The 23848-nt window shown below is 45.3% G+C and overlaps 1 pseudogene; it reads right to left on the bottom strand.

Annotated features, from left to right (window-relative positions):
• Positions 1-17801: 17801 nt before the first annotated feature.
• Positions 17802-17933, bottom strand: LOC116982991 (annotated as a pseudogene).
• Positions 17934-23848: the final 5915 nt, after the last annotated feature.

Genomic DNA, 23848 nt, shown 5'->3' with positions numbered 1-23848 from the left:
TGGAAAGTTGAAAAAGATATCTGAATACAGAAGTTGGGAGGCCATGCTGCAGTTGTACAGGACAGATGGGTCTAGTGTATATGGGGCATGTTGCTCAACATGGGCAAGTTGGGACCGAGGACCTTTCCACGCTGCATGACTATGACTCTATGAATCTTTGACCCTTACATGACTTTCAAAGTTAAAAAAGAATGACCCATGAATATCGCTGCCAACTCGGGGGTGGCACGGTGGCGCAGCAGTAGAGTTGCTGCTTCACAGCGCCAGAGACCTGGGTTCGATAATGACTATGGGCGCTGTCTGTTTGTACGGAGTTCGTAAGTTCCCCTCGTGACCTCATGGGTTTTCTCCGGGTACTCCGGCTTCCTCCCACACACCAAAGACGTGCAAGTTGGTAGGTTAATTTGGCTTCGGTAGAAATTATTAATTGTCCCTTGCCTCTAGGATAGAGTTATGCCCCTGTCCCACTTAGGAAACCTGAACGGAAACCTCTGGAGACTTTGCGCCCCTCGCAAAGTTTCCGTGCGGTTCCCGGAGGTTGCAGGTGGTTGCCGGAGATTGCAGGTAGTGGAAGCAGGTCGGGAGACTGACAAAAACCTCTGGGAACCGCACGGAAACCTTGGGTGGGGCACAAAGTCCCCAGAGGTTTCCGTTCAGGTTTCCTAAGTGGGACAGGGGCATAAGTGTACACGGATCGCTGGTCGGCACGAACCTGATGGGCCGAAGGGCCTGTTTCCGCGCTGTATCTCTGAAGCTGATTTAAACTAAACTCTGCTGTGTTGCAAATAGAGGGAAATTTCAGATTCAGGGAGAGGCGTAAAACCCTTAACTCACACACAGCATGGAGGTAATATCTTAAGCTGAATCAAAACCCTTTAGCTAACAATATTATGGAGTCCTGGCGTTATCCCTTCGAGTTCACCAGCGGGAAACACAGCAATCTAGCTCACAGCATTGTACGTCAATGATTTATGTGTCATGTGCCTTAGGAATCAACTCTCAATGTTTCTGCTATTAAGTGTGGGAGGGCCATGATAAACAGCTTTCCTGGATCGTTCCTGTTTCAACCATATTGGCAAAATGTCTCCAAACATTTTCAGCGTTTTAAAACCACAAGTTCGGCTTTATAAATCATCTAAGAACTTCAGGCCAGGAGACGATTAATGGGCCAGTCCATAACCAAACTGTCGTTCCATCATTTTCCAATGTCATATGTTATCAGCGGGGCTGCTTGATATAAACGCCACTGAATATTACTGCGTTTAAAAAAAAAAAAAGAAAAGCAGGCCCATCAATAATTAATCATCGGCCGCTACAATTTGTCTTAGGGTTACCAAGGTGCCTTTCAAGTCAGGCAGTGTCAAACATTAACGCTGACTTGGTGACACTGAAATAATCCCAGTGGAAGTTTCCACTCCGTGACATTGGTGAGAGATGACTATCAGAGAGCTTTGCGAAATTATGACTTTTAGTTTCGTTCAGTTCAGAGATACAAGAGCGGAAACAGGTTCCGTCGGCACACCGCGCCTGCGCCGACCAGCGATCCCCGCACACTAGCACTATCCTACACACACTAGGGACAAACGCAGGGCGATAATTTACAATTTTACCTAAGCCAATTAGCCTGCAAACCTGTACGTCTTTGGAATGTGGAAGGAAACCCGAGATCCTGGTGAAAACCCACGCAGGCCACGGAGGGAACGTACAAACTCCGTACAGACAGAACCCGTAGTCAGGATCGAACCTGGGTCCCTCGTGCAGTAAGGCAGCAACTCTACCTCTCCGCCACTACACTGCCCTTGATAGAAGTATATCAAATTATGAGAGGCATTAAAAGGGGAGACAGTCAGAACCTTTTCCCAGGAAGGAAAGATAAGTCCATATGACATAGGAGCAGAATTTGGCCATTTGGCCCATCGAGTCTGCTCCGCCATTTGAACTTGGCTGATCTATTTTTCCCTCTCAGCCCCATTCACCTGCCTTCTCCACGTATCCTTTGACACCATTTTCAATCAAGAAATATCAAATACTAAAGAGGAGAGAAGCAAAGTTTGAAGGAGAAAAATTTAATAGGAACCTGAGGGGTAACTTTTTCACAAACGGCGGTGGGTGTATGGAACAGGCTGCCGGAGGAGGTTGTTGAGACAAGGGACTATCGCAATGTTTAAGAAACATTTAGACAGGGCAGGTTTGGATGGTATATAGACCAAGTGCAGGCAGGTGGGACAAGTGCAGATGGGACATGTTGGCTTGGGTGGGCCGAAAGGCCTGTTCCCACGCTGTGTCACTCTGTGACTCCATGCTTCAATGTGCGGTAAAAAGCTTTTTTCCCCACAGAGGGCGGTGAGTGCATAGAATGTGCTGCCGGGGATAGTGGTGGAAGCAGATATAATAGTGGCATTTAAAAGTATTTTGGGTAGTCACCCAAATATGCAGTGAATGGAGGGATATGGATCATGTGCAGGTAAATAAAGGTGGGTCTTGGCATTATGTTTGGCACAGACATTGTGGGCCGAAGGGCTTGGTCCTGCGCTGTACTTGTAGTTGCTAGTTCTAAGCTCCCACCCCCGTCTAGTTTCAGTCAAAAATCACTGAGTCAAGCACTTGCGCATCTAAACTTTATTTTGACAAAACACAATCACAGTTCCAACTATTGTACTGCGGGTTCGATCCTCGTATCTGCCTGATCAAGCCCTCTTAGCCTCGCTCAAACAGAGACACTCCAGAAGGTCATGCAGTCGTAAGCGTTCTCCCAGAGATCGACACAGGACCTCGTGGGAGCGGCCTTTTATACGTCCCCAAACCTTGAGGGCCGAACAACATGGGGTGGTCTCTTTACAGTCCAATAACAGATATCGATTAACCCCGTACATTACAGACATTTCCCTAACCCAACAATACAGTGGCTAATACATTGTATTCAAACAGTGTTTCTCAAAGGAAACAAACATCACAACATGTGCCCTGATATGCAAGAAAAGCCAGACAAGGCTCAATGCTTAATCCAATCAACATCCAGCAAAGTAAAGCTTTGCAACATTATTTACAATGTGTGTCTGGTTTGCATTCATCCAATCCGTTCTATGCATTTTGCACCTAATTGTCAGGGTCTGCAGATGTTCCCATTCTCTTCCTACAGCTCTAATCTAGGCTCTAGACAAACTGGCACCATTCTGCAGCTTGTCCCATTTCTACAGAAGGCACATTTAAATTGACCGAATGGCCTAGCAGCCCAGAAGCCTTTATTCAATTTTAGTGTCCTAGCCTCTCCAATTTGGCAAGGATTAACATACTGATCTACGTGTTTGAATCCAACATTATCATAATCATGATCATAATCATACTTTATTAGCCAGGTATGTTTTGCAACATACGAGGAATTTGATTTGCCATACAGTCATACCAATAAAAGGCAACAAGACACACAAAATACATTTTACCATAAACATCCACCACAGTGACTCCTCCACATTCCTCACTGTGATGGAAGGCGAAAATAAAGTTCAATCTCGTCCCTTCTTTATTTTCCCGCGGTCGGGGGCCTCGAGCCTTCTGTTGGCGGGACGATCTTGGCTCCCGTAGCCGGCAGTCGGGCCCTCCGCGTCGGGGCGATCAAGCTCCTGCATCGGGGGTTGGGGGAATCTCAGCTCCCCCACGCCATGCGATCTGACCCCGGGTCGGGGCTGGTCGAAACCTTCCGCGTCGCAGTGTTGCAGGACACTTTTATGTTTCCTGACATGAATTATTTCTCGATCAGTGTAGGTTGAAGTCAGACATAAAGGTGGTTAACTTTAAGACGCTCCCTGACATGGCACAAGGCCTGAATCTGAAAAGACTGCCCTCTACAGCGTTACGACCAAATCTCTCAAGCTCTGCGTTTCCGAGGTGTTGCCGCTGAGCAAAGTTGAGCTGAGTTCTGCTGAACACTGAGAATACACAGTGTTCTTTCAACGAACTGTAGCAGCAGATGTTGTCTTCACTAGCAGGTGAATACCTGTTGGCACGCCGCCTCACTCGCAAACCACTCCAAAATCAAAAGCAGTAATAAATCAAGGAAAGAAAGAAACGGCTGGAGGAAAAGAAATAGACACAAAATGCTGGAGTAACTCAGCGGGTCAGGCAGCACCTCTGGAGAATATGGATGGGTGACGTTTCGGGTCAGGACCCTTCTTCAGACTGGTCACGTTTAAGGAGCAATTAGACAGGTACTGTACATAGATAGGACAGGTTTACAGGGATATGGGCCAAATGCAGATGTAGACTAGTGTAGATGGGACATGTTGGTTGGTGTGGGCAAGTTGGGTGGAGGGGCATGTTTCCACACTGTGTGACTATGACTCAAATAAAATAACTTATAAAGTTACTTATGTTAAAATGAACTTAAGCCTACTATAGTATTCCATTGTAGGTTTATTTTCCTGATTTCCCTCTTAGTCAGTTAGGAGCCACCATTTCGGTTTTACTCTATATATTTGGTCGGGATTCCAGTATGCTACTTAAGTGTAAACGTCATATTGTCGTGTGAGTTTTAGTTTTAGAGATACAGTGTGAAAACAGGTCCTTTGGCCCTCTAGTTCTACATTATCCCACTTTCACATCCTACGCTTTAGGGGCACTTTACAGAAGCCATCTCCCTCCTCGTCCTCTTTCACATTTAATGCACGCAAGTGCCACTGTGTGGTAGAACCAGCGTGGGATCAAAATCCCTCCCCCAATCATTTTGACAACAATACAATACCATTTATTTGTCATTTGAACCTCCCATGAGGTTCAAACAAAATTTGGTTTCTGCAGCCATACAAGAAAAGAACCAAGACACACACCAACACAATTTACACAAACATCCATCACAGTGAATCCCCTCCTCACTGTGATGGAAGGCAAAGTCTTGTCTCTCCCCTGCTCTCCATTCTTCTCCCGGTGTCAAAGTCAAAGCCCCCGGCGGGCGCTAGCAAGTCCCGCGGCTGTTTAAACCGCGCCGGGCGATGTAAGGCCCCGCTCCAGGTCACTTTCAACCCAGCAATTCGGGCGGGAGAAGTCGCCTGGCTGTCCATGGGATGTGCGCCTCCCATCACAGCTATTGCCAGCTTAACTGAGGACCACATCTCTTCCCTTGTCGGCACTTCCTAATTCACTCAGAGCATGGTGGATATATGGATTGAGTTGGCAGAGGAGGTAGTTGAGGCAGGTACTATAACAACATTTAAAAAGGCATTTGGACAGGCACATGGTCTCTGAAGGTCAAACATAGGCATTTGTACATTTACGCCAAGCCAATTAACCTACAAACCTGTATGTCTTTGGAGTGTGGGAGGAAACCGAAGATCTTGGAGAAAACCCACGCAGGTCACGGGGAGAACGTACGGAGACTATACAGACAAGAACCCGTAGTCAGGATTGAACCCGGGTCCCTGGAGCTGTAAGGCAGTCGCTCTACCACTGCGCCACCATGCCACCCTGTCTACACACTTAATTTCTAACCCTCAAGGAGATACTTATTTCCATGCACCATAAATATCATTTATTACTTCTGTGGACAGCCCAACCTCTGTCTGTTATGTTCTAATAATAATAATAATAATAATAATAATAATAATAATAATAATAATAATAATAATAATAATAATAATAATAATAATAATAATAATAATAATAATAATAATAATAATAATAATAATATATTTTATTGTCATTGCACATAAGTGCAACGAGATTTGTGTATGCAGCTTCCATCCGACATCATAACTTAAGTAACTACTAAAATTTAGGTTTAGATACCCCGAGAACATGGTTTGTACAAAGAACATTACAACAGTAAAATAGTAAAAACAGACTAAAGTGCAGATGTGTCTGTGCGACGTGACCATCCGAGGGAGACAGTCCAGGGGGGGTGGGGGGCACTCAGCAGGGCCGGTTCAGAGCCGCTATAGCTCTGGGAAAGAAGCTGTTCCTGAGTCTGGAGGTTGGAGCGTAGAAGGCCTTGTAACGTCTGCCGGAGGGAAGTAGTTCGAACAGTCCGTTACAAGGGTGTGAGGAGTCTTTGTGGATGCTGACGGCCTTCCTGAGGCACCGTGTGTGGTAGATGCCCTCCAAGGCTGGTAGCCGTGTCCCAATAATCTTCTGCGCTCTGTGGACGACGCGCTGAAGAGCTCTCCTCTCCGCCTCCGTGCAGCTGAGATACCACACAGAGATGCCATACGATAGTATGCTCTCTGTCGTGCAGCGGTAGAAGGTTGTCAGCAGCTGTTGGGGCAGACCAGTCCTTTTCAATGTTCTCAGAAAGAACAGTCGTTGTTGTGCCTTTTTAACCAGCGCAGCGCTGTTGGTGGACCATGTGAGGTCCTCTGAAATGTGATGCATTAATTAATTTGTCATCTAATTAAAGAGGAGGTAAGTGTCTTGAATTTCATTTCATTTAGGATGTAGAATTAATAAACAGTAATGACCGTGATTTTGTTATGCAGTCTGTGAAAATAAACCTTACTATGCAAGTTGACCATGTAACATGCTGTTTTATTTATTGCAATGGTGGGTGTTCATTGCAGTCCTGTAAAATTCATTCCACGAGAAATATGAATAAGCTAAATATTAATGAGGGTACCTTGGATGAATAAGAGGCAGAAGGATAAGATTGGGACAAAGGAGGGTGTTTGAGGTGAGAACATGACAGGGATGAAGAGATTCGGACTAAAGTGAAAATGAAGAACAAATAAAACACTGAAGACAAGGTGGAACAAATAAAATTAAATTCAAGAAAGCGATGATCAGTTTCAGTTTCAGTTTAGTTTATTGTCACGTGTGCGGTGAAAGGTTATTGCTCGATGGCCATTTAAAAAGGATCCTCAGATTGGGAATAAGAGCGCTGAGGTGTGGATGGTATTAAAAGGATTGGGCAGCACGGTGGCGCAGCGGTAGAGTTGCTGCCTTACAGGGCCAGAGACCCAGGTTCGATCCTGACTACGGGTGCTGTCTATAGGGAGTTTGTACGTTCTCTCCATGATCTGTGTTTTCTCCAGGTGCTTTGATTTCTTTCCGGGGTATTTTTTAAAGCAGAGATTAATGGGTTCTTGATGGGAAAGTCATCAAGGATTATGGGGGGACAATCAATCAATCAATCAATCAATCACTTTATTCATCCCCGAGGGGCAATTTAAAGGGCGCATTACAGTAGCTTTTAAAAAAAGAAAAGGACACAATCAACGAAGAGACAAACATTCAAAGCTACTCTCTGCACCAACCGGTCGACCACACGAGCAGTGACCCGGCAAGGATTGGGTTGTCAGCAGCGATACAATAATAAAGAACACACAAAATGTAACACAAACATCCACCACAGCATTCATCACTGTGGTGGAAGGCACAAAAATTTGGCCAGTCCTCCTCCATTTCCCCCCCGTGTACAGGACCAGAGTCCAGAGTCAGTCCAGGATCGGCTCTTCCTCACCGGAGACAGCGGCTTTAAGTTGTTGTAGGCCGCAGGCCGGCGGTCGAGATTTAAAGTCCCCGCCGCAGCCAGAAGCACCGTAGACTGCAGGGCCGGCGGTCGAAGCTCCCCTCCAGGGGTGATGGTAAGTACATGCCGGCCCCGCGGTAGAAGTTGGCCGCGGGCCGGCAGTGATGGCTTCTTCTTCCCCCGGGTCCCCCACGAGGGATCCCGGGCTGTAGACGCTTCAGGCTGCCGGCTGCCCCGGGCCAGCGAAATGAGCGCTCCCCTCCAGCGAGCCCCAGCGAGGGTTCACCCGCTCCACGCCGAGAGTCCACGCTGAGCCCGCTGCTGAAGCCCCGGGCGCGTCTCCGGGAAAGGCAGCGCCGATCCTTGATGTTAGGCCACGGGGGAGGCGACCTGGAAAAAATCGCCTCTCCATGGAGGAGGCGACCAAAACGGTTTCCCCCTCACCCCCCCACACCACCCCCCACACAAAACACACGAAGGAACATTAAATACATACTTTAAAACAAACTAAAAAATAAAAAAAGTTGAAAAAACTGACGCGCTGCTGACATAGCTGCTGCCAGAACAGCGCCCCCGGAGTACCAGTGCCCCCGGACGGCAGGAGAATGGGGTTGAGAGGGAAAGATAGATCAGCCCTGATTGAATGGCGGAGCTGAAGGGCCGAATGGCCTAATTCTGCTCCTACGGTCCATGGTCTTAGAGTCATACAGCGTGGAAACAGGCCCTTCGGCCCAACATCCACACCAGCCAACATGTCCCAGCTACACTAGTCCCACCTGCCTGCGTTTGGCCCACATCCCTCCAAACCTACCCTATCCATGTACCTGTGGAACTGTCGCCTAAACTAAACTAAACTAGTCTCTGCATCCAAGCCTTGCAGTCTTAGGATAAATGTCAGGTTTCCCATGTATGCGTAGCTCGAACATAGTTGGACGAATTGGTAGACCTGTTATCAAATCAGTATTTCATGAGAATTGACATTTGAACCTCATTGCTCTGTACAAGCCTGGAGGTGCTTGGTACAGCTTGCACTGCACAGCTTGTAAGGTGCACCAAAAAGGTGTGCTCACAGCAGAAATCGGAAGTAAATCAAGAGCTTTAGCATTGAGAAAGTTACTACTACCCGCCTCAGTTTAAGGGGTTGGACAGGCTAGATGCAGGAAGATTGCTCCCGATGTTGGGGAAGTCCAGGACAAGGGGTCACAGCTTAAGGATAAGGGGGAAATCCTTTAAAACCGAGATGAGAAGAACTTTTTTCACACAGAGAGTGGTGAATCTCTGGAACTCCCTGCCACAGAGGGTAGTCGAGGCCAGTTCATTGGCTATATTTAAGAGGGAGTTAGATGTGGCCCTTGTGGCTAAGGGGATCAGAGGGTATGGAGAGAAGGCAGGTACGGGATACTGAGTTGGATGATCAGCCATGATCATATTGAATGGCAGTGCAGGCTCGAAGGGCCGAATGGCCTACTCCTGCACCTAATTTCTATGTTTCTATGTTTCTATGTTCTCAGTTTAGCTTCCTGCAAACCTTTCTTTACAAAGAATATTAATGCTCGGTGAAAAATCTGGAAACGGTGATGTGGGTGGATATTAACAGCAGGAAGTTTTAATGCCTGAAGCAACAAATAATTTATATTGCTGACGAAACCTTTGTATACACATTCCAATAGCACACACGGTCTTCAAAGCCCCTTACCCTCTGACTATTGCTTACTCATGAAAGGTAAATTCAGCAATCCGAACATGTATTGCTGATTGATCTCAGTCTTACGTGTTTAAATGGGTACTTTTAATTGATCGCTACTCCCTTATTCACTCTCACGCAAAAAAAGTACCTTGCAAGTTCTCAACTAATCTTCATCCCACTCTTGTCCATGTTCCAGCTTGAAAAGCAAACGGAATTAAAAATGTTGAGCGTAATAGATCGGGCAGAAGCACAGAGTCTCTTGCCCAGAGTAGGAGAATTGAGGACCAGAGGACATAGGCTTAAGGTGAAGGGGAAAAGATTTGATAGGAATCTGAGGGGTACCGTTTTCACGCAAAGGGTGGTGGGTGTATGGAACGAGCTGCCAGTGGAGATAGTTGAGGCTGGGACAATCGCAATGTTTAAGAAACAGTCAGACATGTACACGGATAGTGCAGGAAGGGACTACAGATGCTGGTTTAAACCGAAAATAGACACAAAAAGCTGGAGTGACTCAGCGGGTCAAACAGCATCTCTGGAGAAAAGGATTAGGTGATGTTTCGGGTCGAGGCTGAACAAGGGTCTTGACCCTGAAACAGGTTAGGAGGGATATGATTGGTACGGGAGTCAAGGGTTATGGGGAGAAGGCAGCAGAATGCCTTCTCAGGCAAGAGAAATTTATGGAATTCCCTGCCACAGAGGGCAGTGGAGGCCAAGTCACTGGATGGATTTAAAAGAGAGTTAGATAGAGCTCTAGGGGCTAGTGGAGTCAAGGGATATGGGGAGAAGGTAGGCACGGGTTATTGATAGGGGACTATCAGCCATGATCACAATGAATGGCGGTGCTGGCACGAAGGGCCGAATGGCCTCCTCCTGCACCTAGTTTCTATGTTTCTAATGGGGTGAGGAAGAGATAGATCAACCATGATTGAATGGCGGAGTAGAAGATGGGTCGAATGGCCTAATTCTGCCCTTATCCATTATGACCTTAATTAGTAAGAGTGTCAGAGGTTATGGGTGTCAGAGAAGCAGGAGTATGGGTTTGGGGGGAAAACCCTGTACAACAACATTCATAAGAAGTAAATTTAGAGCATCAAGTCGTCAAGTTTATTTGTCACATACTCATACGAGATGTGCAGTGAAATGAAAAGTGGCAATGCTTGCGAGTTGTGTAAAAAAAAAAGCAGAATAAGAAGATGGATGGAATGGCCACCTTCTGGCTTAAGATTGGCAATCAAATGTAACCCATCGCAATGCTACAAAGAGAACGTTTGGCTAATGCAATCTGCTCGGCACGTCACTGCAAGTTAAACAGCAAAATATCAAATCCTTGACCAGAAGGGATGTCTGAATTCATGCTCAATATCCATTTCCCAAAGTCCCAGCCCATTCTGATTAAACTATGCACAATTTGTTCAAGTCTTATTTGCTAAACTTTTACAGGCTTCAAGGATTTGAATGGCATCTCAGGAATTATTCTTTAATACCCAGCTGAGCTATTAAACAAAAAAATCAATGAATTTGATTTGAATGGCTTGAATAAGTGGCTTATCTGTTCAAACAATTTAAGAAACTTTCCTTCCTAGAAATCCCCAGAGATACTTATAGATATCCAGTCTTGGAATGTTATGGACCTGTGATCTATACTGAAACAGTAATTCACAATAAGGGCGGCACGGTGGCGCAGTGATAGAGTTGCTGCCTTACAGCACCAGAGACAGACCCGGGTTCGATCCTTGTAGACAACAGAGCTTGCACGTTCTCCCCGTGACATGCTTGGGTTTTCTCCGGGTGCTCCGGATTCCTCCCACACTCCAAAGACATACAGGTTTGTAGGTTAATTGGCTTCGGTAAATTTGTAAAACGTCCCTAGTGTGTGTGGGATAGGGTTAGTGTGCGGGGATTGCTGGTCAGTGCGGACTCGGTGGGCTGAAGGGCCTGTTTCGGGCTGCATCTCTAAGCTAAACTAACAATAAGGGGGCATCGCTAAATGGTGCATCTTTCCTTAAATCACTCAGCTTTAAGGCAAATTAATAATTTCAATTGCAGATGAATAATTCTGTAAAAACAGAAGTTTATCTAGATTTTGCGTCATAAATTGACATATTGATATTTTGCATCTTGGTTTAAATCTCAGCAAATCTTTATTCCATTCATTGATTTTTGTTCATTATATTGACCGTAGTGAGACTGGTCTTTGATTATATATTTTTTTTTTTTTATTTTTTTATTTTTTTTTTAAATCCAAAATATTTATTCAAATATTAAAATAGTATTGACAATACAATAAAACAAAACACCACCATAATACAAGACGAACAAATATGCTAAGCAACTGCTAAACAATTATATTCAACCCCCCTCGGTGCCCAGCGGTCCCGGAACTCCCTCAGGAACTTTGATTATATTGGCTGGCTTTACAAGGCAGCCTAAAGTATAGATGAAATCCATAGTGGGGCGTTTGGTCTGTGTGATGCGTTGGGCTACATCCACGAATCTCTGCAATTCCTTGCCTTGTGGAAATTCCTTGCAGTGTAAAGGCGGCACAGTGGCGCAGCGGTAGAGTTGCTGCCTTACAGCGCCAGAGACCCGGGTTCGATCCTGACTACGGGTGCCGTGTGTACATTGGGTGAGAGGGCGGTGGAGCAACGGCATTGGACACCAATGGCTAGGCTTGGTCAGGCCGATCCTGCAACGCCGCCAGATACTCTATCCAGATCCCGGAATGGCGGGACTGTCATATGCTGAGAGAATGGAGCAGCTGGGCTTGTACACTCTGGAGTTTAGAAGGATGAGAGGGATCTCATTGAAACATATAAGATTGTTAAGGGCTTGGACACGCAAGAGGCAGGAAACATGTTCTTGATGTTGGGGGAGACCAGAACCAGGGGCCACAGTTTAAGAATAAGGAGTAAGCCATTTAGAACGGAGACGAGGAAACACTTTTTCTCACAGATAGTGGTGAGTCTGTGGAATTCTCTGCCTCAGAAGGTGGTGGAGGCAGGTTCTCTGGATGCTTGCAAGAAAGAGCTAGATAGGGCTCTTAAAAATAGCGGAGTCAGGGGATGTGGGGAGAAGGCTGGAACGGGGTACTGATTGAGGATGATCAGCCATATATTGAATGGCGGTGCTGGCTCGAACGGCCGAATGGCCTACTCCTGCACCTATTGTATATAGTGTATTGTCTATTATCTTTCACTATTCGGTAAGTTTCAATGAGGCCCCCTCTCATCTTTCTAATCTCCAATGAGTAGAGGCCCAGTGCCATTAAATGCGCATCATTCATTAACCCACTCATTCCTGGAATCATTCTCGTAAACCTCATCTGAACCCTCTCCAGTGCCTACACATCCTTCCTCAGATATGGGGCTCAAAATGGTTCACAAAATGTACCATTGACCCATTGAATTTCCATGTTGTCCCTGTGATCACGCGGGCTTTCTCCCCCACCCCCACCCCCACCCACATCTCCAATATCTCACCAATTCTCCTGACCCTTTACATCCCAGGCCCCACTAACTCCTCTCCAATAACCCCCACGCTACGTTTCAGCAGGAAGTCACAGAAAATAAATCTACACCACATGCGACTGTGACTCTCCCAGCAGAACATCCTAAGGCTTATTCTGGGGTGGGGCCGAAGATGTCCTAGTTGGGTTGCTCCTAGGCCTGGCCAAGCTGGCCATCCGTGAATCACGGCACCAGGCAGAAGAGGTCTTTGCCCGAGCCAGATGCTTGCCCTTTTATCCGGGTAATGTCCGTGCCCGGGTGGTGTTAGAGAGGGACAATGTTGTATAGTAGTTATTTAGTATATTTGTAAGGATTGTAACAGATGTGTTTGAAAATTGTCTAGATAATTTGGTGATTTTGTACTATGGTGGTGGGTGCGTTACCACGGTTTTGTTTTGTATCGTGATTGTAATTAAATAAATTATTTTTGAAAAAAAATTATTTTTGGAAAAATAGACTTTATTCTGTGGACGTCCGTTTCACTTTCTAATCGTCTCCTTATAAATATCGGTATTTCATTTGTCTACTTAATTGGTGCAGAATTTGTTGAGAAGTGTTGATAACTTCTACATGTGCACAGTGGAGAGCATGCTGACCTGTTGCATCGTGCCTTGGTTCGGCAACTTGAGCGTCCAGGAGCGGAAAAGGCTGCAAAAAGTTGTAAACACTGCCCAGGCCATCACCGGCTCTGACCTCCCTTCCATCGAGGGGATCTATCGCAGTCGCTGCCTCAAAACGGCTGCCAGCATCATCAAGGACCCATACCATCCTGGCCACACACTCATCTCTCCGCTGCCATCAGGTAGAAGGTACAGGAGCTTGAAATCTGCAACATCCAGGTTCAGGAACAGCTGCTTCCCCACAGCCATCAGACTATTAAACACAACTTCAAACAAACTCTGAACTATAAGAGCCTATTGCCCTTTATCTGTTTATTTATGTGTATATATATGGTCTATGGTATATAGACACACTGAACCATTCTGTGTTTATGCCTACAATATTCTGTTGTGCTGCAGCAAGCAAGAATTTCATTGTCCTATCTGGAACACGTGACAATAAACTCTCTTGACTTGACTTGTATATATCCATCTGCAATGAGGAAAAACTCAAAGTTGCTGTCAGCACTTCATTATTGTAATACTAATTGTCTTTTAACTGTCTAAATAGAAAATTACCATTGCACCTGAGTATAAATTATTTTGACAAGGCCTACTTTCCAAAATAATCATTGGTCTTTTCTAATCACCTCAGATTTTTCTAAATACTTAACATTTGTCCTTAATTGGAATTCATTAATGTCACCTTCCACAAATACTAAACTAATTTCAGCGGCACGGTGGCGCAGCGGTAGAGTTAGTGCCTCACAGCACCGGAGACCCAGGTTCGATCCTGACTGCGGGTGCTGTCTGTACAGAGTTTGTACGTTCCCCCCATGACCTACTTGGGTTCTCCCCAAGATCTTCGGTTTCCTACCCACACTCCAAAGACGTACAAAGGATTGTAGGGTAATTGGCTTGGTATAAATGTAAAATTGTCCCTAGTGTGTGTAGGGTAGTGTTAATGTGCGGGGATTGTTGGTCGGTGTGGACTCGGTGGGCCGAAGGGCCTGTTTCCGTGCTCTATCTCTAAACTAAACAATTTCCTGCTGTTCCTCTTCTATTTTTCTTAAAAGGAAGTTCCTGCTACCTGTTAGGATGAGTTTTGAAGTGAAGGATTATATTTAGATTGAGTTTATTGTCACATGTACCGAGGTACAGTGAAAAGCTTTTTGTTGCGTGCTAACCAGTCAGCAGAAAGATAATACATGATTACAATCGATCCATTTACAGTGTATAGATACATGATAAGGGAATAACATTTAGTGCAAGGTAATGCCAGCAACTTCCGGTCAAGATTAGTCTGAGGGACATCAAAGAGGTAGATAATAGTTCAGGACAGCTCTCTGGTTGTGGTGGGATAATTCAGTTGCCTGATAACATTGTCAAATCTTCTACCATGGTGCTTTTAAACAAAACAGTTTTCTTGTTGATACAAACTTTCATGAATTTGGGTCCATGATTCATTATTAATGTGTCTGAAGGTCAGTCCCTGGTTGGAACATGATGGTCCTATAGCACAGCAATAGACACTTTGGCGGACAACGTATGCATACCCCGTCAAGAATCCATCCAAACTAATCCCATTTAACAGCATTTGGATCATAGCCATCCAAGTCGTGCTAATAGAAGTGCTAGTCTTCTTGTGTAAGTGTTTTGAGATTGCTGAATCAGCAAAGGTTGAATCAAAATAATTACTCAGCAACTCTGCCAATTCCTTATACTCACCTACATGCATAGATACATAGAAAATAGGTGCAGGAGCAGGCCATTCGGCTCTTCGAGCCAGCACCGCCATTCAATGTGATCATGGCTGATCATCCACAATCAGTGCCCCGTTCCTGCCTTCTCCCCATATCCCTTGATTCCGCTAGCCACAAGAGCTCTATCTAACTCTCTTTTGAATGCATCCAATGAATCGGCCTCCACTGCCTTCTGAGGCAGAGAATTCCACAAATTTACAATTCACTGGGGGAAAAAGCTTTTTCTCATCTCAGCTCTAAATGGCCTACCCCTTATTCTTAAACTGAGGCCCCTGGTTCTGGAATCACCCTACATCGGGAACAAGTTTCCTGCATCTAGCGTGTCTAATCCCTTAATAATTTTATATGTTTCTATAAGAAACCCTCTCATCCTTGTAAATTCCAGTGAATACAAGCCTGATTTCATCATATGAAAGTCTGCCATCCTGGGAATTAACCTCGTGAATCTACGCTGCACTCCCTCAATTTCAAGAATGTTCTTCCTCAAATTGAGACCAAAACTGCACACAATACTCCAGGTGTGGTCTCACCAGGGCCTTGTACAACTGCAGAAGAACCTCTTTGTTCCTGTACTCAAATCCTCTCGTTATGAAGGCCAACATGCCATTAGCTTTCTTCACTGCCTGCTGTACCTGCATGCTTACTTTCAGTGACTGATATACAAGGACACCCAGGTCTCGTTGTATTTTCCCCTTTTCCTAATCTGACACCATTCAGATAATATATACTCCATATCTCCCTTGAATATGTTTTGTCAACTGATACAAATATTTAAAAAATGCTTGTGTCAATCCTGATAGCTGCCAGATTTGTTTTTCTCTACTTGGCACAGTGGCACAGTGGTAGAGTTGCTGCCTTTCAGCGCCAGAGACCCTGGTTCGATCCTGACCATGGGTGCTGTCTGTATGGAGTTTGCATGTTTTCCCCGTGACTGGGTAGGTAGGTTAATTTGGCTTTGGTAAAAATTGAAAAATTGTCCCTTGTGTGTAAGATAGTGTTAATGTACAGTGATTGCTGGTCGGTGTGGACTCAGTGGGCCAAAGGGTCTGTTTCCACACTGGATCTCTTAACAAAACTAAACTAAACCACTCATTTTTGCGCCTCGTATTACAGCTTTCCATTTTATTTTTGATTACCAATATTTGTTACTTGAAACTAATTAGTTAATTGAATCTGAAGAAGGGTTTCGGCCCGAAACGTTGCCTATTTCCTTCGCTCCATAGATGCTGCTGCACCCGCTGAGTTTCCCCAGTATTTTTGTGTACCTTAGTTAATTGAAAGGTATAGAATGCAAAACAGGCCCTTCGGCCCACCAAGTCTTTGCCGACCATCACTAGTTCTATGTTAACCTGCTTTCTCATCCAGTCTCTGATTGCTCTAGGGTCTTTAGTATGTGGGAGGAAATTGGAGCACCCGGAGAAAACCAACGTGGTCACAGGGAGAACGTGCAAACTCCACACAGACAACACCCAGGGTCAGGATCGATCCGGGCTCTCTGGCGCTGTGAGGCAGCCGCACTACCAGCTGTGTCACTATGTCTCTTGACCTTGCCGAAATAACCTGGGTATAGATGTGTGGAAACAAGGAACTGCAGATGCCGGTTTACAAAAGAGGACACAGAGTGCTGGAGTAACTCAGCGGGTCAGACAACATCTCAGACGGACATGGTTAGCGGGCGTTTTGTGTTGGTATCCTTCTTGAGGCTGATTGTGAGAGGGTGGGAGGGGGAGAAGGACATAGATGTTCTTTGTTGTGAACAGGTAACTTCTAATTTCACTGTTGTGTACTTGGATGTAAAAGTATGAATGCTATTTTCTGTGAAATGTTGCCATGCCGCAGTCTTTGAATATGGATTCCGAATATTTTACTATCATATAAATGCATTGAAATTCCTTGTTTGCATGACGCTGCGGGAGTACAAAGTATACATGATAGTGATAGATGCAACATCGAATCGGACTGACACTGTTATCAGGCAACTGAACCATCCGACCAACAACTACAGAGCAGTCCTGAGCTACCATCTACCTCATTGGAGACCCTCGGACTATCTTTAATCAGACTTCACTGGACTTTACCTGGCACTAAACATTATTCACATTATTCCCTTTATCATGTATCGATACAGTGTGGATGGCTCGATTGTAATCACATCTTGCCTTTCCGCTGACTGGTTAGCACGCAACAAAAGATTTTCACTGTACCTCGGTGCACGTGAGAATAACCTAAACTCACCTAAACTTATCGCAACAATGATCTGAAGAAAGGCCTTGATCCGAAATGGCGCCCGATCCTTCTCTCCAGAGATGCTGCCTGTCCCGCTGAGTTACTCCAGCATTTTGTGTCTATCTTCGCTTTCGACCAGTTCCTTCCCACACATTGCAATGATCAACACAGTTTAACTGTTAAAATGGGAATCCACACTAGTTTCCCACTCTAATGACTCCGATATTGAAATATAGATAACGTAACCCTTGTTCGTTCAGTAGTTTAGTTTAGACATACAGCGCGGACACAGGCCCTTCAGCCCACCGAGTCCGTGCCGACCAGCTATTCCCGTACACTAGGACTATCCTACACGCTAGGGACGGTTTACAATTTTACCCACGCCAATCAACCTACAAACCTGCACGTCTTGGGAGTGCGGGAGGAAACCGGAGCACCCGGGGAAAACCCACGCAGGTCACAGGGAGAATGTACAAACTCTGCACAGACAGCACCCATGGTCTGGATCGAAACCGGGTCTCTGGCGCTGTGAGGCAACAACTCTACCACCTTGCCATTGTAGTGCCCTAACATTTTTAGCCCCTATTCCATCCCTCTGTTCCAAAAACCAATGTATGGTCCCTAGATAAGGGATGTATCAGATATTAAACTGATAAGAACAGATACTACATTTTATTTTAGCCAAAAGGCCACAGCTAGGTCTTTGATCAGACCAACATCATAACTATTCTAAATTAACCTCTCTGGTTCAGAAGATGTATGTATACCATAAATTATTTTATTATTATACCAGAATCCAGTTTCAATTCCTGAAAAAAAAAGTAATGTTTCTGTTAATTTTAAGTAAAATAGTGTTTTAAGAACATGTCTTACGCTTTGAATCTGTACAGTGTACCTTTCTCTTAACAGGGCACATGTTAACAGGACACAGGACACACTCTTAACAGGTACATGGTGAGTGTAGGAAGGAACTGCAGATCCTGGTTTAAACCAAAGATAGACACAAAACGCTGGAGTGTCTCAGCGGGCCAGGCAGCAGCTCTGGAGAGAAGGAATGGGTGACGTTTCAGGTCGAGACCCTTCTTCTGATTAGTCAGGGGACATGGATAGTAAAGGTTTAGAGGCATATGGGCCAAACGCGGGCAAGTGGGACTAGTGTAGATGGGACATCTTGGTCAGCGTGGGCGTTGAGCCGAAGGGCTGTATTATAATTGTGCTAAATTTCATTTTTTTAAAACATGAATTCCATCATTTTATGATCACCTTTAAGGAACACCTTCACAGTTTAAGGATAAGGGGGATGTCTTTTAGGACCGAGATGAGAAAAAAAAATTTCACACAGAGAGTGGTGAATATGTGGAATTCTCTGCCACAGAAAGTAGTTGAGGCCAGTTCATTGGCTATATTTAAGATGGAGTTATTGGACAGGTACATGGATTGGAAAATTTGGACAGGTACATGGATTGGAAAGGTTTCAAAGGATATGGGTCAAAGCTACCATCCACTTCTTTGATCGGACTTTACTGGACTTTAACTTGCACTAAACATTATTCTCATTATTCCCTTATCTGTACACTGTGGATGGCGGCGCGACTCACCCGTTGCAGCGGCCCCTACAGCCTGTCTGTCTTTTTTTTATTTTTTGTCTAGTTAAATGTAGTGTTTGGTGTTTTTTAATACTGGTTTTAAATGTGTATATGTGGGGGGCGGGGGGGGGAGGGGGAAACTGTTTAAAATCTCTTCCCTGTCCGGGAGACCCGACCTTTTCCCTGTCGGGTCTCCGTTGTCGTTGGGGCCTAGCACCGTGGAGCGGCCTCCAACCTGAATGACCCGGGGCTCGGGAGACTGCGGAGCTGCGGACTACTCACCATCGTGGGGCTGGCCGGCCTCGGAGCGTGGGGAGCGGTGGTGACTCGCTGCTGCGACTCGACTCCTGGGGCTCGGAGGCTCCAGCAACGCAGCCGCAGGTCCGGTGGACTGGGACATCGGGAGCTCACGGGTCCGGGGGGAGAGACCGCTTCCCGGAGCTCCCGCAACGCGACTTCTCCAGCCCGTGTCGCGGGGTTGGAACAACCTGGAGCAGGGACGTACATCGCCCGGCACGGCTTCATGGCCGTGGGACATTCCAGCGCCCGCCGGGGGCTCCAACTTCGAGACTTCTAGACCGGGAGCGGGGCCGTAAATCGCCCGGCATGGCCTAAAATGGCCGTGGGACTTATCATCGCCCGCCTGGGTCTTCGACATCCTGAGAGAAATGGAGAACAGGGGAGAGAAAAGACTTTGCCTTCCATCACAGTGGGTCCACTGTGATGGATGTTTGTGTGAATTAAATTGTGTGTATATCTAGGAATTGTCTTTGTTTGTATGGCTGTGGAAACAGAATTTCGTTTGAGCCTCACTGAGGCTCAAATGACAATAAATTGTATTGTATTGTATTGTATTGGATGGCTCGATCGTTACCATGTATTGTCTTTCCTGACTGAATAGGATGCAACAAAAGCTCGGCACACGTGTAAATAAATTAAATTCAAACTCGAATAAATATATCCAAGCCCTACCCTCCAGTTCTTGATTTCCCCATCTCTGTATAAAAGATTCTGTGCATTAACTCTATGTATTATATTAAAACCAAACGTGGGTAAATGGGACTAGCTTATTAGTAGGCGTGAATGAGTTGGTCTGAAGATCCTCTCGCCTTGCTGTGTAACTCTATAACTCCATTAAAAAGAAATCTCCTACTCCTGTTCCAGTTTCCCTTTAAAATATTTGGCTGGATTTATATGGACCGTTCTTCAACATGAATTGGATTATCTTTAATGAATGAATGAATGAATACATTTATTGGCCAAGTATTCACATACAAGGAATTTGCCTTGGTGCTCCACCCACAAGTGACAACATGACATACAGTGACAGTTAGGAATGACACATAAAACATTAAACATCTTCACCCTGTTCCAAATTATTTTCAACCCGAATGGAAATACAATTTATGCTTGCTTCATCACATGCTTTGAGATTCTATCGACAACCCTAATGATTGCATTCTCTACAGCATCTACATCCCTTCTCTCTATTGACAATCTCTCGCGACATAAAAACTGACCGTTTTAGTTAAATTTAGTTTAGAGATACGGTGTCTGCACTGACCAGCAATCCTCGAACACTAACACTATCCGACACACGCTAGGGACAATTTACAGTTTTACCAAGCCAGTTCACCTTCAAACCTGTACGTCTTTGGAGTGTGGGATGAAGCCAGAGCTCCCAGAGAACACCCACGGAGGTCACGAGGAGAGCGTTCAAACTACGTAGATACAGCACCCATAGTCAGGATTGAACCCAGGTCTCTGGCGTTGTAAGGTAGCAACTCTACCGATGTGCCACTGTGCCACCCCTTGTTTAATATTAATCTATAGCAAGTTAGTCATATCACAATTCTATAGTTTACTAACCTTCCTGTACAATTTGGCGCAGAGAGATTGATGGAATTATAACGCACGAGTAATATTATCAGAAGGGGATCAGGAATCGTAAAGATTTTAATCATTTCATTTAGATATTCTAACAATGAGTATCACAGATGGTTTTGGGGTCCGAACCCTTCTTCAGACTGAAGGTTCTGACCCAAAACAACACCTATCCAGGGCAGCACGGTGGCTCAGCAGTAGAGTTGCTGCCTTACAGCGCAAGGGACCTGGGTTCGATCCTGACTATGGGTGCTGTCTGCATGGAGTTTGTACATTCTCCCCGTGACCACGTGTGTTTTCTACGGGTGCTCCGGTTTCCTCCCGCACTCCAAAGACGTGGGCTGAAGGGACTGTTGGTTCTGCGCCGTTTCTGCAAACTAAACTAAACAATACCTTTGCTCCAGAGATGCTGTCTCCACCCAATCTGACTGCCCCCTGATTAAATTTAACCTCTGTACGCCTCGTTGTCACCTTCTCCGAGCTAACAATGATCTATTCTACTTTTCCCATGATTCACATCTCCTTTGATGTCTCGTTTTCACACCTTACCTTCGTCTCCCTCCCTCCTGACTCTCAGTCTGAAGAAGAGTCTCGACCCGTAAATGCCATCCATGCCTTCTCTCCAGAGATGCTGCCTGTCCCGCTGAGTTACTCCAGCATCTTGTGTCTATCTTCGGCAGAATCTGGATCTTTAATCATTTTGATACGGAAACTATCCAGCACTACCAAACACAGAAAGCACCATGTCAGCATGGTTTATGCCTTAAATTATAATCAGAACATAATAAATTCTTCTATAGTGGAAGAAAGACATCAAGATTAGTCTCGTACCACACCACCATCTGATGGCGATATATTCGGATCCATATTATGATCCATTTGTGCGGCACGGTGGCGCAGCAGTACAGTTGCTGCTTTACACCTCATGTAGCGCCGGAGACCAGGGTTCGATCCCGACTACGGGCGCTGTCTGTATGGAGTTTGTACGTGCTCCCAGCGACCCGCGTGGGTTTTCTCCGAAACCTTTGCTTTCCTCCCACACTCCAAAGACATACAGGTTTGTAGGTAAATTGGTTTGGCGTATGTGTAAAATTGTCCCCAGCGTGTGTAGGATAGTGTTAATGTGCGGGGATCGCTGGTCGGAGCGGACTCGGTGGGCCGAATGGCCTGTTACTGCGCTGTATCTCTAAACTAAACTAAACTAAACTAAATGCAGGGTAAGAAGATGGATTTTGAGTGACGGGCTTCAGGACCACAGAATTTTAATACAGTGGTATTAAATGTGATAACATTTTTCCTTCCTTGAGACAAGTTCACTTTCCCAGTTAGCTTAGCTCTCAAGGTTAATTCATTCGCGTGGCTTCCAAAGAACGTGCCACATGAGTCTTCCCCTTCTGGCCACATACATAAATCTGGTTATTATAATAAGCCTGCAAAGGAAGACTTTGGTATCAATAATCTAATTGAGGTGGAAAAGAAAGAGTACCAGCCTTCACTTATAAACCTACGCACCCACCCCAAGGGCAATCTACAATGAATGTATGCACAAGGTATTTCTGGTTAAAAACTGTTGCAGCACACATTCAGAATAATATCCACCTTCCACGTTACCAATTTGTTGGCAAATCTTCCTACCTCAGTATTATTGTACCTTATTATGAATAACAAGCATGGCATGCCTCCAAGGTGAAAAGAAAACTTGCATGTAAATAATTCAATGTTTTTTCTAGAGCAGTGTAAATCACAAGTGCTGATTGCAGAAATGTTATTAAGAATATAGAAAAGTATATGCACAGTGATAGAGCTGCTGTCTCAATGCCAGAGGCTCAGGTTCGAACCTGATCCCTGGTGCTCAACTATTTGAAACGTAGAAACATAGGAAAATAGGTGCAAGAGTAGGCCATTTGGCCCTTCGAGTCAGCACTTGTCTGATCATCTAAAATCAGTACCCCGTTCCTGCTTTTCCCCCACATCACTTAATTCCTTTAGCCCTTAGAGCTAAATCTAACTCTTTCTTGAAAACATCCAGTGAATTGGCCTCCACTGCCTTCTGTGGCAGAGAATTCCACAGATTCACAACTCTCTGGGTGAAAAAGTTTTTCTTCATCTCAGTCCTAAATGGCCTACCCCTTATTCCTAAACTGTGACCGCTGTTTCTGGACTCCCCTAACATCGGGAACATTTTTTCCTGCATCTAGCCTGTCCAATCCTTTACGAATTGTATATGTTTCTATTAGATCCCCTCTCATCCATAAATTCCAGTGAATACAAGCCCAGCCGACCCATTCTTTCATCATATGTCAGTCCCGCCATCCCGGGAATTAACTTGGTGAACCTACGCTGCACTCCCTCAATAGCAATAATGTTCTTCCTCAAGTTAGGAGACCAAAATTGCACTCAATGCTCCAGGTGCGGTCTCCCCAGGGCCCTGCACAACTGCAGTAGGACCTCCTTGCTCCTAAACACAAATCCTCTCAAAATGAAGGCCAACATGCCATTAGCTTTCTTTACTGCCTGCTGCACCTGCATGCTTACTTTCAGTGACTGATGTACAAGCACACCCAGGTCTCATTGCAGTTTGCATGTTCTCCATGTGACCGTGTGGGGTTACTCTGGGTGCCAGTTTCGGTTTCAGTTTAGTTGATTGTCACGTGTACCGAGGTACGATGAAAAGTTTTTTGTTGCGTGCCAACCAGTCAGCAGAAAGACAATACATGATTACAATCAATCGATTGTAATACTGATACCTGATAAGGGAATAACATTTAGTGCAAGGTAAAGCCAGCAAAGTCTGGTCAAGATTAGTCCGAGGGACATCAAAGAGGCAGATAATAGTTCAACACTGCTCTCTGGTTGTGGTAGGATGATTCAGTTGCCTGATAACACATGGGAAGAAATTGTCCCTGAATCTGGAGGTGTGCATTTTCACACTTCTGTACCTTTTGCCCAATAGGAGAGGGGAGAAGAGGGAGTGGCCAGGGTACGACTCGTCCTAGATTATGTTGCTGGCCTTGCCGAGGCAGCGTGAGGTATAAATGGAATCAATAGAAGGGAGGTTGGTTTGTGTGGTGGCCTGGGTTGCATCCACAATTCGCTGCAATTTCTTACGGTGCTCCGGTTTCCTCCCACATCCCAAAGATTTGT

The sequence above is a fragment of the Amblyraja radiata genome, chromosome 17 (genome assembly GCF_010909765.2).
Source record: "Amblyraja radiata isolate CabotCenter1 chromosome 17, sAmbRad1.1.pri, whole genome shotgun sequence".
Taxonomy (NCBI): domain Eukaryota; kingdom Metazoa; phylum Chordata; class Chondrichthyes; order Rajiformes; family Rajidae; genus Amblyraja; species Amblyraja radiata.
Note: the sequence above shows the minus strand (reverse complement) of the source record. Positions and strands in the feature narration are given on the sequence as shown.